General features: G+C 34.7%; 1 protein-coding gene across 2 annotated transcripts in view; it reads left to right on the top strand.

The window, feature by feature from the left end:
• Positions 1 to 5356: 5356 nt before the first annotated feature.
• LOC144972606 (vitamin K-dependent gamma-carboxylase-like) overlaps positions 5357 to 16326 on the top strand; it is a 92423-nt gene continuing 81453 nt past the window's right edge. Inside the window, exon 1 of one of the 2 annotated variants that reach the window (XM_078914037.1) lies at positions 5357 to 5481. The gene's annotated coding sequence lies outside the window, so the exon portion shown is untranslated. Of the gene's footprint in view, positions 5849 to 16326 lie in introns of both variants that reach the window. The other variant, XM_078914035.1, reaches the window with a different exon arrangement.

Genomic DNA, 16326 nt, shown 5'->3' with positions numbered 1-16326 from the left:
TCTTGGTTTTACCTTTCAATTCCCGGTATTTGCATGTTCGTTTTGTGATTTCGTTCTCACATAAATTTTATTATTTGGCTACAAAAAACACAAATCTGGCTTCAGCCTTTCCGGTTCCAGTCTTAATTCTTTGACAGGTTTTGAAACTGAAAGTGAAACTGTTAGGTCTAATTAATGTGGCTTCGAGTTTGCTATTTCTTTGGTGTTTTATAAGTCATAGTGGTCAACACCAGGTAAGCCAGCATTTTGTTTATTCTTGAATTTACACGTGTGATATTTCACTATTATGAGTATGTGTAACGAAAATCCCTATTTTGAAAGGTTTGGCAAGTTTTCGAAGCATTTGGCAAGTTTTTTGTCACATATTTGGCAAGTTGTCCTGAAAAAAACTGGCAACCCTGATAAGGGCTAAAAGACTTTAGAAAGATGAAGGCGAGGTGACGCATTACTGTAACCGGGATGGGACGAGTTAGGGATTCCCACTCCTTTTTGGCATTTTCATTTAATTTTATTTTTTTATTTCGGAATGTTATTCTTGTCACCAGATTATTCGACACCCGAGTCGCGCATGCGGATGTTGAGTGTTGAGAATTAGCTATCCTCAAACAACGTACGTCGTGTGAATTTATCAGCACGGTGGTAGGGCTAAATGGTTGTCTGAAAGCAGGGAAAATCAAAATGCTTAAGGATGAAACCATTCAAACAATGAGCAATTGGAATGTAAACCCTTCGTCCGCATAACAAAAAAAAAAATAATAAATAAAAAAAATAAAGAAAGAAAGTGTGTGTTGGATGGAGTCTGAATGTGAGTATGGGAGACAAACCGAGAGTGATAGAATTTGCGAATTTGTGGTTTGAATAGACAAAAATAATAGAAAACAAGCTAAAATAAAGACTCAACGTTTCAGGGTGTCGAATTATCTGGTGATAATAGACACCCAAGTTTCGGGTGTCGAATAGTGATTCCTAATGACATCAGACTCGAGAAATTTGTTTATTTTTACCTTTATTCTATTTTTTTTAAATACTAAGTGAAGACGTTGGATATGAGAAAATTGTGTTTCAATTCGTTCACCTATAATAAGGGTGAATAACACACAAATTTTAAGATAACAGTTTCTTTGATAATGCCTAGTTAAGACGAGGTTGAGGACAATGACGACTTTGTCCTTGGTAAAAAAAAATTCTGACATAATTTAAGGAACAGATATTTTCTTGACTTAAAAACAACAATTATCTTGACTTAGTACTTGGTCATGATTGTTATTGAAATAATTCTTCTAAGTTATTGAGTCTAAATATGTTGCCTTATGCATTTGTAGTACGTCAACAATAATATGGGTTCCGATGAAGATGAAAGACAAAACAAAAATAAAACCCAACAACTTTATAGGTTATAGGGTCTTGAATGGGTCTCGATTTTTTTTAAAGGAAGCATTAGAGAGAGAGAGAGAGAGAGAGAGAGGGGGGGGGGGGGGGGGCAAAAAATTAGAACTGCTTTGAATTTGAATAAAAAAAAATCTAATATTACATAACAGAGAGGTGACTTACAAGAAAAAATACCATTTCCAAAGTGTATAACTATACATTTGGCTGCTTCCCTTTCAGCCGAGGCCAGGGGGGGGGGGGAGGGGGGGGGGGAAGCAATTTGGAAAACAGATAAAGGGTGGGAAGGAGGGGTAGGAGACACACCAAGTGAACTTCTTGTCTACAATGGGAGGTCTAGATATGGTTCCTGGCCTCCCATAATGGACAGGGAGGTCCTTACTGTCTTTGTAAGGGATGAGATACTTGGTTTTGTCCTGGCCCTGGCCGGAGTCCTTGGCTGGGAGGGAAACAGGCAAATGTATAGTTATTGTTTTGGGAGATGATATTTTTTTCCCTTGTATATTATCATCTCTCTGTTATGTATTGTTATATTATTTGTTATTTTGAATGTTAACATTTGAGTGTGTTCCTCTTAGTTGGATCCTGTGATGGTGTCCGGATGGGACTTTTAGGTGATCTCAAACTTAGTACATTGATGGTATGCCCTTGGAATCTTCATTTGATTTCTATTCGTTTCCAGTTCCCCCTTTGTCTTGCTTGTTCTTGGGTGCTTTAATTGTAATTCTAGAATTTGTCTATCCCATCTTCATTTTTTTCTAGCGCTGATATAGCCTAAATGCATGGGTCAAAGTTGGCAACGGTCACTTCGCCTGAAAGTGTGGAATGCCATACACAAAAAAACCTGAAAAAATCCAGTGACCCACCAAGCTGGTCATAAAGAAAAAATTACTTACAAAATCACTAAGTATAAAAGTGACTGTAATAGTTGATTTAGTAGTGTAGTATATGATTCAAACTCACCAATACTATAAAATGTACTGGAAATAATACTGTTTGCAAATATCAAAGATAGTTTGAAAATATGTCTGATAACCTTGCTATAAATCACAAAAACGTACACTTACACAAAAAGAAGAGATGCTTCACATGGAATTTCAGTTGCAGTAGTAGTAATCAGTGATGATAATGGTAATTTGTCAAAAAGGAGGAAATTTTCTTGGTCTATCGATCAAACACAAGCAAAGTGTAAAAATAACAGGAACAATTTTGTATTATGTAATATATTACTACTACTTGTGTAAATCCATTATTATCATTAGACATAAATTTACTTTTTGTAAATATTTAATGAACTGTCCTTTCCACATAACATTTTAAAGGCCTACAATATTATTCAAATAAAAGACCAGAAAGTGTTATTTTGTTTTAATTACTTACTTTATAAAGCAGGTTACAATATCTTTGTTACCGAAACCTAGTAGTTATGCAGCTAATAAATACAACCCAAGAATCTCTCAAATTTCAAACCATAGTAATAATTTTTTTAAAAAAAAGAGTAAACTAAGCCAATCACCATTGCTTTATTCTAATATATTATCTCTGTAAACTCGGATGATTTAATGGATGGTTGCGAAAGAAAGAGAGAGAGAGAGAGAGAGAGAGAGAGAGAGAGAGAGAGAGAGAGAGAGAGAGAGGGGGGGAGACTTCTCTACCGGAATAATATTTATTAATTGTATAACCAAAAAAAAAAAGAAGAAGAAAGAACAGAGAGGTAGAAAGAAAGAAAGAAAGAGAGAGAGAGAGAGAGAGAGAGAGAGAGAGAGAGAGAGAGAGAGAGAGAGAGAGAGAGAGAGAGAGAGAGAGAGAATAATGGCAAAAGGCACCTACAACAGAGGTTAAACAATCTAGACCCATTTGTCCCTCCCCTTCCCCTCCAACCATCAACTAATCATAGAACACCACTGGTCTTCTGTATCAATTGTGACATCTGGCGCCATTGTGTCTGGCCCGACGTCATAAAAAAAGGGTCTGTCACCAAATTTCACGAGACTGAGCACAGGTGTCAAAATATGACATAAGACATAATGGCGATTTTGTGGTTTTGAGGAAAATGTTTGACACGGCAAATTCAGCGGAAAATTTCTGAGAAATTCCCAAAATCCTGGAATTTCACGGAAGATTATCATCACTGAGTGTAATGGTGGCATATGCAGATGGACCATCAACTCCTTCAACCGGCAAGACCTGCCTAGAAATTCTCATTCGCCGGCATTTCCGGCGTACACCAGCAAACTTTGACCCATGCCTAAATGTGTTGCAAATACCCTTTAAAATAAACAAACAAACATATAATGGGATCTAAGAAGTAAGAAAAAAGGGGGACAACCTCGCCAGTGAAAAGATTACGTAAATCAAAGAGTAATCTATCCTTATATCATAATAAGTAAGAGAAACACAATAGTCAGCTTAAAATTCATGTCTATTTACTCTACTTACAGGTGAATAAATTAAACTAAATGTCTTTTTCAGGAAAGAGTCTCTCGTATCCAAAGTTTTCAATGTGTCCAAAATTAAATAATAAACTTAAAAGTGAGTAAGTAAAAGTAAATAAATAAAAAATGTTAAAAGTCGATCAAACTTCTCGAGTCACCGAGAATGGCGACAACGTGTTGAAGTTGAAAATTAAGAATTTTTGCTAAGGGAGTACCAAAAAAAAAAAAAGAAAAGGAAAAAAAAGAAAGAAAGAAAATATTATGAATAATGATAATAATAATGAATGAATTTATATAGCGCCACAATGTGCTCAGAGGCGCTTTACAATGCAAATAAAACACAACAATAAATTGATAATTTAAGCATAAAATCTATCATATTGGAATAGCATTAATCAATTTGTAATTTAATTACCACGCACTGTGCTACAAGATGAAAATTTAGGATATCTATAACATGTAGGCCTAATAGAAATGTTAAACATCAAATGATTTCCTAAAGAGATGTGTTTTAAGTTTCTTTTTAAAGCTTTCAAATGTCGGACATTTTTTGAGGGATGAAGGCAGTTGGTTCCATAAGACGGGTGCCGACTGGTTAAAAGTTCTCTCACTAAAAGACGATCTACAGCGAGGAACCTGGAAGAGGTCATGACCACTGGATCTAAATTCTCTCTCTGGCACATAGAGATTAACCAAGTTTTGTAGGTATACAGGAGCTGTCTTATTAAAACATTTAAAAGCATAGCATAACATTTTGAACATAATTCGGCTGTTAACAGGGAGCCAATGCAAAGATATTAAAATCGGGGTTACATGCTCTTTCACCCCACAACCAGTCACCATTCTAGCAGCTCTATTTTCCACTTTCTGAAGCTGTCTAATTATATTTTTTGGTGACGATTGTAACACAGCGTTACAGTAATCTATTCGGTTAAGTACAAATGATGTCATTAATGTTTTGACAGTCTCAGTATCCAAAACATGTCTAATTCTATAAATTTTATGGAGATGAAGATGACAAATCTGAACAACTTTACTAACATGAGCGTCCATACACAATCGTGAATCTAAATATGCACATAAATTCCTAACATTTCCACCATTGACAATCTTAATTTGACTTACCAGCAATGCTCAATGATTCTATTTCTGTTCTTTTCCGGTTATTTCCATAAAAACGTATTATTTCCGTTTTATCCTCATTTAACTTTAATTTATTTAAAACCATCAAATCTTTTATGTCTTTCACGCACGCTTCCACTCGAGATACAATGTCCATTTTCGTATCGTTAGTAACAGGGAAATAAATTTGATTAATGCCTAGAAAGGAGCTCGAACCCCTACCTCGCCCCACCCCGGTTACAGTTACGCTGTGCTAAAACAACCGGCTATCTAGCCTTCTCGCGCTCGGTCAAAAAGTTTAGCCCTTATAAATCCGTCCGGTGCACTGAATACACAGCTGCGTATTCAGTTCAGTGGTAGACGGAAAACACAGTTCCTAATCTTTACACAATTCTTGTACTGCTCTTTTTGATGAAAAATATTACTGTGAAAAAATGACTGTGCAATTGTTTCCCGCATAACAGTGAAAAAATTGCCTGCCTTATTTGTAAACAAAACAAGGCAAAGTCGTATGCCTACAGCCTACAGGACGAATTAGGTATATTTTAATAATTCAAACACCTATAATTTATGGCCTTAATCAAAGGCAAAACATCTGTAGAAATATTATTGACCGTCGCTTGTTTTTCTTGTGTTCAGTAGAAGTTTATAAAAGTAAAAGACGAAAAAATGAAGCGATGTGAATGTGAAACATACCCATTATATTTTATGTGAAAGTGAAGGGAAAGTGAATGTGATTTGATCTGAAAACGAAAGTAAAACAATAGGCTACTTCTATTTGAAGATTGAACAAAAAAAAAAAAAAAAAAAAAAAAAAAGAAAGAAAAGAACAGCCTACCCAATGGAGAACTTTGATACTCATTCATTCGGTTCGTACAATGTTGCTGTGCTACTACTGACTACTTGTAAGTAAGACTATGACTAAGATGACCAAGGCACATGCCCCTTCAATTCTCTCTCTCCCCCCCCCCCCCCCCCCCCCTCTCCCTCCCCCTCTCTCTCTCTCTCTCTCTCTCTCTCTCCCCTCTCTCTCTCTCTCTCTCTCTCTCTCTCTCTCTCTCTCTCTCTCTCTCTCTGGCAATCTATCCATCTATCTATCAACAAATAAAATATTATAATTATTAGAGATTAGACATTTCCTTACTGACTAAAGATGCAACAATGAAACTCGTTACAACTCTTGTTTTATCACTATCACGTCTAGACTATTGCCATTGCAGTGGTATTTTATATCACATAAGCCTTGATAAAATATCGCGCCTGCAGATCGTACTTAAAAGTGCAGCTAAATTAGTGACAAGACAAAAGAGAATGGCACACTCCCTGCCTCTATACACAGTATGAGCTGCATTGGCTGCCTGTCATGGAAAGAATCATTTTTAAAATTGCTCTGTTTTGTTTTAAAAGCCTAAATGATGAAGCGCCTGACTACATTCAGCATCATATTAGAAATATCCAAATAGGAATTTATGATACACGACTGTCAAAACGAGGCATACTCTTAGAAATAATTATAAATATAAATTTTATGGCGGCCGTTCCTTTACCCAGACTGGGCCCATTGTGTGGAATGACCTGCCCCTATCTATAGTTTTAAATCATCGTTAAAGCACTACCTTTTTACCGTTACACTTTCATGATATTGATAGGATATTACATACACTGCTGCTTTTGATATCATTGTGGTATACGTTTTATATACACATAACTTTTGTATATTTATTTGTAACGTGCATTGATAATCACACAGTGGTGAAAATTTACGATATAAATGCTGTGTACTATTACTATTATTATAATTAAATAAGGCTGTTAGTACTCGACTGTATGGTGTATATATATTTTTTCTCATTTTTCGACCGTATGCTGCGATCGCGTTACTGGCATTACTGGGGGCATATTTGTCACAATTTGTGCACTCCATTTGTATTAGTAATGCACTCCACTAATCGACAGCACTATTTTCTTCGCACTTTTGCTGAAAATCTTTTTTATTCTAATTTTTAAATCGCTGTTATTGCCAGACCTGTCTGTCAGTAACGATGAACGATTATTGCCAGACACTTTTTTAAAACTCTGCTCTTTTAAAAATCTATCCACATTCCAGAATATGGAAAAACTTGTAATGCACATAGAAACAAATAAAGTTAATAAAATATCAATGACAGTATAAAATTACCCAACAATAAATCGGTTGATGGATAGAAGGTTATTAATAATAATAGAAGTACTATATATACACAATATGCATCGACATTCATGTGGATGTTGTGGCTGAAACGGGTATGTCATCTGTCTTAGAAGGCTTGTCGGAATAGACGCTTTGTGCTCGAATCCTGGCTCCGCCACTTTTTTTTGCAAATGATAAATGTCCCCCCTCCCCCGCCCTTTTTTTTTTTTTTTTGTTTTTTACTTTTAGATCTTTTTTTCTCTCTCTCTCTTGGTTCCTTTATGTAGAATATTGCAAATTGTAATATTCATCCCCACTCTGATCTCGAAAAGGTGCATGCTAAAAATATAAATGAATTAGAATAAATAAACAAACAAAAATTCAGAGGGTGATCAAATGGTCAGAGAAAAAAGTATATGTATGTGTATATACATATATATTATATATATATATATAATATAAAATATCATGCTCAGAACAAAATAATCGAGGCAAAATAACGATTATTTGAGAAATAAAAAATTTAATTGATTTAAAAACTCCTGCTCTTTATAAAAACAGAGCAAAAGGGAAAATAATTAACATCATTTGGGAAGGAAGAAAAAAAAAAAGAAAAAAAGAGGGAGCAAGCGGATTCGAACCAGTGCAACAAAAAGGAACAAAATGAAAGGTGATCTAACGCACTGAGCTGTCTATCCACACCGATGTCTGTGTAACTTAAAATTCATATATGCACTAGATAATTTTTCACCAGTTTTGCTTCATTGTTTTGATAGTAGTTATTTACGTCTCTGCTTCGGATATGTTGTTGGATCTAGTTTTGTGGAAGTGTGATAATAAATTGTATTATTTTCTATGAGGAGGACAAGAAAATAGTTGTTGTCGGTTTTGGGGTGAACAATACCTAGGCCTAGGGATTGGTCCGCAAAATAAACAAATCCCCTACTATTGACAGTATCCCCAAAATTGTGGTCAAAATGAACAAATTATTGAAACAAAAGAAGATCAATAAAGTTAACAGGTAGGTAGGTAGTGAAATGTTTAATGGTTGATGGACTATGAACCGATTTGCTGTTAACGGCCAGGTACTCATTTTACACCTGAGTACGCTGAGAGAATGTGAGCGAAAAGTCTTTTCCAAAAAACCCAACTATGTGCCGAGCAAGGCTCGAACCCAGGATCTTCTGATTCGAAAGCGAAGTGTTGTTTCAAAACAGGGATATTTTTTCCAATGTTTATCCCAGATATAATTCTTGCAGCTTTGTTTTATCTATCTTTCTTTTGACATTATCTTTTTTATATCATTTTACTCGTGACAATATTATCATTACTGTGATATAACTTTTTTCATACTTCATCAAAAATTTCGAGTGACTTTTGTGATTTTCTTAAAATGTTACAATGGATTTTAATTTTTCTACTAGTTTTCACTGCTGTGCATATTTGTTTACATCCACTTTTAACATTCTATTTCTAGTAACCTTTTTTATTTTCATACTTGACTTCTTCTCATCATCTAATTTTACAACCAAATCATCAAACAGTCTCCAGCTTGGAGGGGTAAGAAAACAAAGACCATTAACTGTTGTGTATGGACATAAACCACCCAGTCGTCCCCACCCTCCTCGCCTCCCACCCAATCTCATCACAGTGAATACTTCTCATCGTCAAACACCATCATTGACTGTTTTTAATTCTACTGATCTGTTTTATTACAATTGGTCTATACATAATTCAGAAAAAGGCATTGAACACCAGATCGACCGTTTTAAAATTTTTATACACAAATATCGTTCTGTGCGGAATAAAACAGAGGACATACACGACCTTTTGCACAAAATCAACCTGATCTTTTGGAGTATAACAGTACCTAGGAACAACGACGGGGAGGTGGAATTAATGTATTTTACAAAAAGGAAATGAGCGACCGCTTTGTTATTAAAATTAATATTTTCATTTTCCTTTATTATGAACATGTAGAGATGGACATCAATTTAGGAATTCAAATACTCCGCTTTCAGTGTATTTATAGAGCACCAAATAGTAATAAACTCAAAGTGCCGATTGAGGGCCAACGTAATATTGTCTAATCTGTCCACAAATAGAGGGAAATGAGATTGTTGTTGGTGATTTTAATATTCCTTTTAACATAAACACAAGAAACCTGGTTTTCTATCTTGCTTATGTTTAGTTAGACAGATGTTTTATTGTGTCAAAGAAAAAAAATAAAAGCCTCTTTCAAAGCACCAATTTTTAAAAAGATACGTCAAATAAAAATCCCCCCACAAAACAACGGATGGCAGTCTTTAGAAAATCATCACATAACAAACTGCTTTTCTGACACTTTTTTTTCGGAAAGAAGGATCCAAAATTTGCCTCTTCAGTATTCCTTTAACTTTTCCTTTAACTTTAAAATTGAATCGCGTTTAATAGTATCGAAATTATCAAGGTTCGATTCCATATCACGGGTTCCCCCATTACATCCGTTTTCACCCCTTACTATTCCTTCTATGCCCAGCTTGATATAAAACAGTAAAGGAAGGTGCCCCAAACGTAAACAATAACAAGTTGCTAGTGATTTCCGTTAGGGACCGGAATAATTTACGCACAATATAGGTCTCCCAATTTTGTAGTTTGAGTTGTAGGCAATACACTTTCAGTATTGAAAATATGTTTACATAAAATCTAACAGTTGCAGAAATAATAATATAAGGCTAAATTATTATGAAACTCAGGCTCCGAATAATTCTCGTTTTGTTCACACCATCGCAGTAATTTGCTCTGGTCTAAAAATAGATAGACTGTAACTTTTGATAAATTTTAGAAAATTTTACCTTTTGTTCCATAAAATATCCATATCTAGACATTATTTGATGCATGATCGAGTATTTATGAATATGTGTTTCTTTTGCCACCTAACAGCCAAATTTTAAAGGTTATTTTTTTCTATTATTTACATTGGAACGTGAGCTGTCAAGACAGGAACATGTGGTTTGCCACGTGCTTCTCGACCTTTGTTTACGTATGGGGCACCTTCCTTTACTGTTCTATAATGAAGTCTCTGGGTCTAATAATGTAGATATCATAGAGATTACTCTGCCAGCAATGGGGAAACGATCGGGTTTATTTTTATTTTATTTGTTTCCGAGTCAGGTTTAAGAGACCTGGATATATTTCTGTTGTACGGACTGAACGTGTTGACCCCATCGACTTCGTTTCTTCGTATTTATTATCATGACAGTGCCAGGGAACGGAACCAGGTGTCAAACGCATTTCCCCCATAAGTCTGTCATTTGTTGTGTCTCCTTGAATGAATCACAATGTGCGATTTGTCTCCTTCAATAGAATTTGTGAGCGTCGGGGTTTTAACGAGGTGGTCGATCGCGTTAATATTTGATGAGTACCAAATGTCCTCGCCAATGTGATTGCGTGAGCTAGTATAATACCGCCTGTGAACAGGGTTGCTTGCTATTACATTTTTTATAACAGATTCCTCCCTTTCCCCAAAAAATAATTTTGAAATGTTTTTTGACAATGAAACATACCTTTAAGGGTTGGGTCTTTGTTGTTTTTTTTTTAAACGAGAGAGGTGGAGAGTATTATGTCGCAACACAATAAGCTCGATTACATACGTTTAGCATGGTCATTTATGAAGCGCGCTTACTCTTTTGCTAACTAAAGGACTCCGGTGCTTGCGTCTGGATGGGACTTTAAGATAATCTCAGATTGAGCACATTGTTAGTTTGCTCTTTAAATCTGGTCTGTTCCCTATTTGAACCAGTCTCCTTGTCTTACATTTTCTAGGGTGCGTTTAATTGCAAATCTAGAATCGAGAAAGGTCTTGTTGGGGAAAATTGATTGAATGAGCTGGCATATTTTAAGTTTTCCTCTATAGCGTCCATATATAACATATGACAAACACGGTTGATAACGATTGCAAGCTTCGCGTCTTAAATAATCAACGCTTCAGTGTCGTCTTTAAATTAAAGTTAAACTTAGGACTTGTCGTATCCTTTAAAATAAATAAAATGCGTCAATTATTTACTCGTTGATAGACGATGACTTGTAGGGCTCTGACGCCTACAGATTCTCCAGGATAAGTGAAATTACTGTTCAAACAGCGTTAATTTATACTACAATTCTAAGCTGAAATAAAAATTTCATTTATATGGCATTTCTGCGCAGAATGTTCCTCCTGCGTGATTGAAACAAATTCCTCATTATGATATAACCCCAGACAGATAGAACAATTTTACCACTTAGGCATGCTTCATTCGCGAATCACGTCATGATATTATTATCAAACCATAACAATGCATTTAGGATATAGGTGACAGCTGTGTTCAAATACTCAAGGCAAGTATTCCACTGTGGGTTGTTGTTTGTACTAAACATCCTGTTTGTTATAAATCGTAATGTAGTAATGCACTGGTAAAACATGATGCAGCGACCTAATCATAAAAAATAATTTATAAATGAGGTAAACACTACGACTAAGACTTTCTTCTAGTTTATCTGTTGAGTATCAAGCCAATTAAGTAAGTTTCAAGTTTTTATATTTCTATAAACCTGTATCTATCTACATTTATACTCTACGTACTAATTTTGTACGTACTTTTTTTTAATAAAGATTTTCATTTACAATATTTATCTAGTTTTCATAATCATTTGTAATTTCTGTTTTGTCATTTTGTTTGTCCTCTCTCTCACTCTCTCTCCCTCCCTCCCTCTCTCTCTCTCTCTCTCTCTCTCTCTCTCTCTCTCTCTCTCTTTATCTCTTTCTCTCTCTCTCTCTCTCTCTCTCTCTCTCTCTCTCTCTCTTCTTCTCTATCTATCTATCTATCTATCTATCTATCTATCTATCTATCTATCTATCTATCTATCTATCTATCTATCTATCTATCTATCTGTCTCTCTTTCTAAATATTATATACATCTTTCCAAAATGCTTCTTTCAAGTCGGATTTTATATATATATATATATATATATATATATATATATATATATATATATATATATATATATATATATAATATATATATATATTAGGGGGAATTGGGTCCACAAAAAACCCCTTGAAATTAGGGTTGAAGGCATGAAAATTACATATGTTGTTGAATATGACAAATCCTATAATGTATGCTATAGAACCACTCTGAGAGATCAGTATTAGGTGAGATACAAGCTTTTTAAGACTGGAAAATTTTGAAATGGAATACAAAAAAATTCGTTCATTCCTATTGTGTAAACATTCAAAACAAGGCGATCCAATGTTGTTTTACGGCATCCCTTGGATTCTCATTGGTGACTATTTTTTAGCGTCTACCCTTTCACTAAACTTTAGATTCACGAACTAGATATCCAAATTATTTAATCGTCAATCTTATTCAATTTTGATAGTTTTGAGGGACTTCTACCATCCACAATTCTATTAAAAAGAGATTTATGTGTATCTGATTTAGCAAGTATAATCAATACACTAATAAAGACGGACAGACAGAACCGGTTGACACAGACAGTGCTCCTTTCCCCCTCCCCCTAATTATTTTTTCTTTCCAAAAATACTGCGATAATAATTATACGTGTTTTATAGCCTATTTTGGTCAGACTTGATGATAGTTGGGGGTCAAGATAGCTCAGTTGGTAGAGCACTCGCTTAGTGACAATGGGAGCATGCTCTATCTGTGCGAGGCACTGAACACAAATTGTCTGCTCCTTCAGGTATAATTGAGTGCTTGGCTAAAAGCACCCGCGACTGTTCTCCCTGTTGTTGTCCAAAAAATACTCCGTACTGATGGCTTGTTTTGTATGAAATAGGTCTTACGTGTCTTTCCGTTAAACCATTGTGCAGTTAATGTAACGTTTTGAAACTGTAGCATTACTTGTGTATTCCATATGACATTCTCATAATTCATAATTGAATGTTGATGGGTCTTTAAAAGAAAGAAAGAAAGTAGAGAGAGAGAGAGAAAGATATATATATATATATATATATATAATATATATATATATATATATATATATATATAGAGAGAGAGAGAGAGAGAGAGAGAGAGAGAGAGAGAGAGAGAGAGAGAGGGGGGGGGGGGAGGTGGAAGAATGTTACATAATATGACTAAAAAAATGAATGCGTTTGCATGTTTTCAGATACAATTACAATGGCAAAATGAACTTCTCACAGGGGACAAGTTTTTAGTATGTCAACTAGATAGCTCCACGCTAACGTCTAATTCTTGCTTCAATCACCCAGGAATACACACGCTACAATTCTTACATTTTGTTTTATGTTTTCAACGTTCCTTTTGCTGACGAAGAGTTTGAAACCGAAACGTCCATAGTGTCTGTAATGTTCCCACCCGAAGCCATTTGATAGCTACTGTAAATGGTCAGCAATATATTTAAATTATTGAACGCACATTGCATACTCGTTGTTTTCCATGGATAAGTAATGCGATATAGGGAAAAATAAAAGTGCTAAAAACGCACTTTTATGATAAATTGCGAGAGTGGTTCTATAGCAGATGTCATTTATATGGGCTTTAGCCCAATTCCCCCAAATACAATGAATATGAAGAAAATATATGTATGTACTCAGTTATTTCCCTTGTTTAATATAGCTGTAATAGGGAAAATCTAAGGCCTTAACCGAACCGTTATGATTGATTGCCAGAGTGGTTCTATAGCAGATTTTTTAATGGGTCTTGATACCCTGTATGCAAATTTTCATGCTTTCAACCCGAATTACTACCGAAAATTAAAACCACAAAATAAAAGTTAGCATTTGAGATAAAGTAATATTTTCGAAAGACATGATTAAATATCCAATCAGCTAAGTGGCGCCCAGGCCTGTAAATCTTCCGACAATTGTCGGATTTCCGACAGTATGGTTTGCTCGATATATTCTGTTAAGTGCCGACATAAAAAAAAAAAAATAATTAAAAGTAAAAATAAAATTCGTCACGTCAAAAAAACAAAACAACCAAAAATAGAACCAACAAGTAAAAGTTTTATTTCGTGCCCCGAAAAAAAATCAGTTTTTATTCCGTTTCGAACGCCGACTTGAAAAAAACAAAAAACTTTTTATTTGTCGCGTCAAAGACAAAACAAACTTATCAGCTTGATATATTATCATTCCACCTATACACTCCGCTAAACGTGGATGTATTTACTGCCTACTGCCTACCGTGCCACAGATGAAAGAGAGGGGTGACAGTGTCTTGCTTGTCATGAGTTGTCGAACACACACGTGGTCAGTAATCAACTAACACGCACAGCATGTGTCAGACCGGGCCGTTTCTCTCTATTTTGCTACCGACACACACACACAAACACACACACACACACACACACAAATCTCCTGTTGTTGTTTTTTCCTCCCAACAGTCTTTTTTTTTGTTTCCGATTGAAAGACAACCGGAAAAAAAAATAATGCTAAATAAATATTTTTCTTCGAAATGTTATTGACTGCTCTCAGTGGAAGTTTTCTTTCATTACGACCGTGATTTTAAACATTTTTTTTCTTTTTCCTCCTTCACACCCGACTACATACATAACCACCACCACCTCCTCCTCCTCCTGCTCCTTCTCTTCCTACTCTTCTTCTTCTTCCTCTTTTTTTTCTTTCTTCTTCTTCTTCTTCTTCTTCTTCTTCTTCTTCTTCTTCTTCTTCTTCTTCTTCTTCTTCTTCTTCTTCTTCTTCTTCTTCTTCTTCTTCTCTTCTTCTTCTTCTTCTTCTTCTTCTTTCTTCTTCTTCTTCTTCTTCTTCTTCTTCTTCTTCTTCTTCTTCTTCTTCTTCTTCTTCTTCTTCTTCTTCTTCTTCTTCTTCTTCTTCTTCTTCTTCTTCTTCTTCTTCTTCTTCTTCTTCTTCTTCTTATGTAAGAATTAATCCAAATAAATGAAAGAATCAGCTTAAAAATGTAACACAAACTGGAGCTTCTCTTGTCAAACACTAGATACACATTCTTCAAAAAGGTAGGAATTTTTCTCTTCCTTTCATTTTACAACTGAGTTGGGGAAAGTGACATGATTTGACTAGTCAATTGACGTATCATATCTGTGTTGTGTTTATTAATTAATCCATATTTTTGTCCTGTTGGTCTATTTTCGCGTGTTCAAAAAGTTCCGACAATTTTTTCACCAACCATTTACAGGCCTCGGCGCCGTATCGCAGTGGTTAAGCTGTCAGACTCGACCTTTTAAGATGCTGGGTTCTAATCCCTTTTGGTCAATTTTCAAAAAAAAAAAAAAATGTTTTTGTTTCATTTTATTGAAAAAAAATCATTTTTATTATTGTTAAAAGTATTAGATTTTTTGATAATTTCAATTAAAATTTTTTTTAGAAATAATGATTTTATTGGGAAAAAAAATACCACTGACATTTTTATTATTGTTATCATTTTATAATACTTTATCATTATCATTAGTTTACCACGTTTGTTTTTTTTTTAAAATATTTTATCATTAGAAAAAAACTTCTATTTGAAATTTTAAAACTTATTTATATGTTTATTTATAATCTACGCTAATTTCCACAATACAGTAGAAGTACAATCGATGACTTCCTGCTCGTGATTTCTCCGCAAATATTGCTGGCTCTCCACGAGTATAATATATATATGTTCATTTCGGCTTTAAAATGCGTGAGTGAATTTATTTATTTGTTGTTGTTGTTTTTTTTTTTTTTTGTTTTTTTTTTTTGGTTTTTTTTTTAATGTGCTCTAACCTAAATTATCGAGCACTCTCGTACCTACAAGTACCCACCAACACTCAATATATATATATATATATATATATATATATATATATATATATATATATTTATATATATATATATATATATATATATATATATATATATATATATATATTATGGTCGGTGTTTTTCCCCTAGCCGCCTCATTCACCCTCTCAATCCCTCCGTTCCCGAGTTCCTTTCTGTTTCTGCACCCCCCCCCCCCCCTCCCCACGTCACTCCCACCATATCATTTCCCCAATCTGCACCCCTCCCCTTAGATCCATGAGGTAAATCAAACTTGTACAACTAGACTGTGATCATATTAATACTCGGGGAAACCAGACGTTCCCTAATCCAAAACTCACATACTCGATTCCGTCTCTCAGTCTACTTTCACATTTAACCATAGCCAGTATTGATCCAGCTGGAGAACAGTCGAATTGCTTGTCAGTGATAAAAAGAATTTAAAAGGCTCTCT

This window comes from Berghia stephanieae, chromosome 5 (genome assembly GCF_034508935.2).
Source record: "Berghia stephanieae isolate SIO BIC M18660-M18661 chromosome 5, UCSD_Bste_1.3, whole genome shotgun sequence".
NCBI classification, from domain to species: domain Eukaryota; kingdom Metazoa; phylum Mollusca; class Gastropoda; order Nudibranchia; family Aeolidiidae; genus Berghia; species Berghia stephanieae.
Note: the sequence above shows the minus strand (reverse complement) of the source record. Positions and strands in the feature narration are given on the sequence as shown.